The sequence below is a fragment of the Mytilus galloprovincialis genome, chromosome 9, assembly GCF_965363235.1.
Source record: "Mytilus galloprovincialis chromosome 9, xbMytGall1.hap1.1, whole genome shotgun sequence".
Taxonomy (NCBI): domain Eukaryota; kingdom Metazoa; phylum Mollusca; class Bivalvia; order Mytilida; family Mytilidae; genus Mytilus; species Mytilus galloprovincialis.
In genome coordinates this window covers 88941583-88947582 of record NC_134846.1, presented here as the reverse complement: position 1 = coordinate 88947582, position 6000 = coordinate 88941583, and positions in this window count along the sequence as shown.

The following is a 6000-nucleotide window of genomic DNA, read 5'->3' as shown; positions in this document are numbered from 1 at the left end:
TATCATTATCCACCAAAACATATGACCCTTATGTTTAATAACACGGTATTTACCGAATTTTTAATTTGGTCACAATCTTTTTATCATATATGCTTTTTCATTGGCTAGTTAAACAGTTTTTCCTATTCATTATATTTTATAATAAATTGGAGTTCAAATTTGTGTATCATTACTTTTGTTGACTAATATACATATATTTTATTGATCTAAGATAATAATTGAACCAACTAACTCATATAAAAAGTACGTATGACGCTTATAGCGACTGCTTATGATATTTTGTACCTACAACCATTATGAAAATGTATATCAAAGGCGACTTATATATACTAAATTGAATCAAAATTCATACAAATACCTTATCAAAGACAGAAACAAATCAATATAGTACAACGATTTATATTTCCATACACAGACAATGATAAAGTACCACTTTGTTGCCCTCCCCCCCCCCCAAAAAAAAAGATGGACGCAAATAAGATTTCATTCCCAATACGTAACCATGAATATATATATATAATTATGACAATTTCATGAGATTTCAATGTACGCAACCGACTTCATCAAAGATGGCGTCCGTAAAATTTACCAAGGGATGATTTCAACTTCACCATTTGGAACTCTTGGTTCAATAGCTTCCTTGTGAGTAGTAACCCTCTATCAAAAAAATCATGATAGGAAATGCAAGCACGGGAATATCGTATCAATTTGGAGATATATACCCCGTATGCAGGTGCTGCTGGAATGTTGATACTTATAAATGGAAAGTTCACAATTGGAAAACTGAAATCATCTCTTTTGTCGTAAAGTTTTGTTTTCAACCGACCCTCATTGTCAATTTCTAGATGTAAGTCAAGATATGAGGCCGACTTAACTATCTGTAGTATCCTTTATTTCAAGCTCGAGGGGATAGATGCGTTCTACATAGTCACCAAATTTTGAATTATTTAGTGAAAGAACATCATCTATATAGCGAAAAGTAGTGTATACCAAATTCTCTTAAAGACACTAGTTATTGTTTTATAACAACCTAAACGAGGTTCAAATAGTCACTCTGTCTCATTTATCATTTATGATAAACCTACAATAGCTATTCATTTAAACCATATACAAATGTTTGCACAATGCAAATGATTTCATTTTTTATAATAAAATTAATTAGGTGAACTTGAGACCAAATATCTGGTAAGCAAAAACGACAGCAAAATGTTCGGCGAAATCACAACCCGAAAGTTTACACGAAACAGCTAAACCCCAGTTAACCTGCCTATTTGTTAAAGTTTATGAACTAAAAATGAATATGCAAAAAAAAAAAGGCAACAGTAGTATACCGCTGTTCAAAACTCATAAATCTATGGACAAAACACAAAATCGGGGTAACAAAACTGTTTCTCTAATTCTATGGAAATATAGCCCTTTCCGAACCCATTGTATATAAAAAAAAAGCAACGTGTGATTTCCGGTGATCTGGGAAGATGATTGGCTGAGTTTAAAGGTCATAACCTTTCTCAACTCACTGAATGAATCAAAATGTTTAACAGGTGTTAATGAAACTGACAATTTTGTGGAAAATTGAAGGCACTAGAAGGGGATATTAGTTTGAATAAAAGGAAAACGTATCTTTTAATCATTAGAGAAACAGACTATTACATACTTACGCGTGGACTATCGAGGCGCGGACTCGATTGGAAAAATCCGATAATCAACTGGTATCAATGTAATAATCTATATATATTTGAAACATAAAAATACCAAAGCAATTGCCTCTTAGTTGATGGTCGTATAAAGGATTGACGAAAGTCTAGATACTTAACTATGTATTTTTGTTTACTTTATCTCAAAATTATGACATACTTCCCTGTCATATGTGTTACATATCCAAGTTTCCTTTTTTTTTTTACAAATAAATATTCTTTATTCTTCAAATTGCTTGTTACAACTTTACTTCATTGTCCAAGCTTCAATAAAGTATCCCTGTGAATACTTTCTGAGTATCCAGGAAAATACACAGAATATAATAAAATATAAACATTATTTTTTTCCATCAATTAAATCAATCTTTTTAACTTTATAAAAAATACATTTTGAGATACTGTTTTGTTCTCATTCATAAACCTTCGTAGTTCCTTTATAAACATAGCATACACATCTAAAAGTTTCAGTTTTTGCTCGGATACATAGTACGACTTGTAAATACAAGATCCAAGTTTCTCCAACTTTTCTGGTAGCAACGTAGCAGATACTGACAGGAATTTAGCCTCGTTTGGGAAAATTGCAGCAAACTAAGGTAGACAACACAATGATCAAATTTGTAAATATTTCTGAAACAGAAACAGAACAACACTATGATACGATCATAGAGTGAACAAGTCTTTAAGGTAGATACAAAACAACAGCATAGGGTGTAAATATCTACGAGAGAGTATGAAAGCAACAAAAAGATGTGATCGAAGGATCTACGTGTTATTTACAACATATTGGTGTGATCATTGAGTTACAAAGCCTCGGTGTTTTGTGGTTTTGTGTTTGCAATGCGTGTGGGGGCCGCGAGTTAAAACACCGACAGAGTTAAACCAGCGACTTTGGTTTTTTGCTGCTTCTCTAACCTAAATACGCCAGATTTAGAAAAAAAGGGCGAAGACTGGTCGACTAAAACACATATCCGGTTAAGGTGACATGTCTCCCTGTGTACTATAATTTTATGAACTAGCACTTTATCAATCCGCTTCAGCATCTCGGTCTATAACAAAGTAGGGTGAATATTTATGTTCAGTTTACATGTTTAACATATAAAAGAGGGACGAAAAATACCAGAGGGACAGTCAAACCCATAAATCGAAAATAAACTGACAACGCCTGGCTAAAATGAAAAAGACAAACAGACAAACAATAGAACACATGACACAACATATGAAACTAAAGAAAAGGAAACATGAACCCCACCAAAAACTAGGGGTGATCACAGGTGCTCCGGAAGGGTAAACAGATCCTACTCCACATGTTCCACCTGTCGTGTTGCTTATGTTATAACAAATCCGGTAGGCCACGTTCATGAAAGGGAAGGGGATTGTAGTTACGACGGAAGGAACATATCCGATATCATTTGTGAAACGGTTATTCCATAACGGTCAACCCACTCGGGATGGCGTCCGTAAAATTTACGAAGGGATATTAGTTTCATTTCTTATTTAAAGATACAGATACATATCAAAACAATGTGCGTGTTAAATTGACTTTCCAAACGCAGTGAATCTTAAAGATACACTCCTATTTGTCTGTATAGTGTATTTGGTATTAGAAATGGTATGACAAATTATTTTGGAAAGTAATCATCTAAACTGTCATAAAAAAAAAATGATTCACATTCAATGTACGTCTTCCATCTATCCTCACAACAATATCATCATAAATCGAATTCCGAATATCTGACAAAAAATCAAAAACAAGATGAGGGAACATCCTTTAAAAACAAATTACGTGTATTTATTAACAATCTTCGAAGCTAACTTGTCAAAATACATGTAATCCAAGTCTGTGAGAGTACTTTACTGTTAGAATTGCACCACGGGATCTGTTGCAATAAATTGATAAACAATTAGTCAATGTATTAGTGATATGTTGATTGCATATATTACAATTTGAATGGTTAAATGACGTCATTTTTTTTCAAATTCTCATTTATATTAAATTTGTATGAAATTTACTCGACATATTCTCGACATTCTCAATACGGTCTTCAAATTTTTTGACAAATTCTAAACATTTGAATACTGTCTTGAAATTTCTCGACATATTCTCGACATTCTTATTTTTTCTCAGTATGGCTTGACATATTCTGAACATTTTGAATTGTGTCTTAAATTTACTTGACAGTTCTGAGTTTTACAAATCATGACCAATATTCATGATATAAATTTAAAATATTTCTCTTTATATAATATACTGTTGTTTCAAGTTACACTTCTTCCAACAAAAATGAAAGTTGGGCATGTAAAATAATTGAAAATTTGGGTATCTTCATATTTTTACAAATGCAAATATGGCTATGAAATCTAATGTATAAAATAATTTAAATGTGTGTGTGTGTGTTGATAAAAAAACAATTTAAATGTGGGTTTTGAAAAAAATACAAAATTTGATTCCTAAACCTTATAAATTAAATGATTAAAACCAATCATACTGTAGACAAATTTCATTCTACAGTCATAATATTCAATGTTAATATGGTAAATAATTATTGTTAAAAAATGTGGTTTATATAAATAGCAAATTATGATGATATACAAATCATTCATTTAACAGAAGAAAAATTTGTGTAATGTCATCTGTTGGAATAATATTAAGTATTACACATAGACAGGATGTTCCCCATAAAATTAAGGTATTCCACACCCAGAGTACACGCAACCGTTAAATAGAAATTACTGATTAACCTGTAATCAGTTGTACAACTTATCAGTTGACCGACCATGCCACTACAATTTAAACAGTTTGTTGATAGATGAAAATTATGAAAATCATCATTTTGATGAAAAAAGTTGAATTAAAATTGATTTTCTTCATCAAAATTATGAAGTTAATTATTTTAACATAAAAACAAATTGAATAATTCCCAAAGATTAAAAGAAATTTATTACTTACTCCAGGAATAATAAAAAAATGTATTTATAATGGGTCCCATAAATAATTTCTATAGAAATCATTGGTCGTATGATATGGATCTCAAAATTAATAAGGTTTTTGAATCAAGATGAGAACAATTTTTTTGAACTACACGAAAGCCCCCCTCCCCTCTCCCTTCTTTTTTTAGCCACACAAACCCAAAAGATGAATTGTGGGGTCCAAAAGAGACACATGGTCACATTTTAAAACTGCCTACAAGACACCTATGTTAGTAAAGAAAATTTGACTGGCACTTTTGCGAATGGCATAAATCTAAATGCTGTTTGTCAGTTACTTCGACTTATATTCCAAGTGAAAACAATTAATTAAAGGTTTAATAAAAATAAATCAAAATTAAACTACATGGGGGATTATGCAGGGTATTCCAACTTAGATGTACCAAAAGGGTATCTTACTATACTAAATTAATCCTTAATTCTTCAAAGTTTAGTTTAGCCATAATAAAAAGGAGTATATAACAGCAATAGAATGTCATAAACAGTACAGAATAAGTCTGTACACATTTCAGGCGAAATTTATACTGTTGAGATAGTGTCAAGACATATTTAAGACTGTCAAGAATGTGTCAAGACATATTCAGACATTATTTAGAATGTCCAGAATATGTCAAGACGTATTGAGACATTATTAAGAATGTCAAGAATATGTCAAGACAGATCGAGACTAATTTAAGACAGTCAAGAATTGGTCGAGACTAATCAAGACTATTATCAGATGATACAGGAAGTGTCGAGAAATTTTAAGACAATGTTCACACTGTCAAGACACTTGTCAAGAAAAATCAAGAACCTTATTAGACAAATTCATACTATGTCAAGAATTTTTAAAAACTATTCAGACAAATTAAGAATGTCGAGTAAAAATTCATGCAAATTCAGACAAAAACTGGTCTTTTCAGACTTTTTGACTTTTGTAGTGTATCGTCTGATTAAGATAATGTGACTCACACAGAGGGCTTTTCGGACCTTTACAATTTAGCCTAATCATATTTGACAAGGTCTGTTTTAATTGGTGTATACTTACGGTGTACACTGTGTACTTATTTTCTAGTCTAACACCTCGTTTTGCAAGTTTGTCCATATTTGGAGTTAAAACGTCAGGGTTGTGCCAGCTGACATCATTCCAACCTAAATGAATAAAAAGCAAAGTAACATTAGGTTTATCGTGACTGTTTCCATTGTATAAAACAAATTTACAATATTCTAATGTACAAATGTAACATGAAAACAGAATATATTAAGGGGAGAGTTGGGCAAGCAAATTCTGAAAATTATACCCCTTTACTGTGACCATTGAAATGAAACTAACAAGGCAATA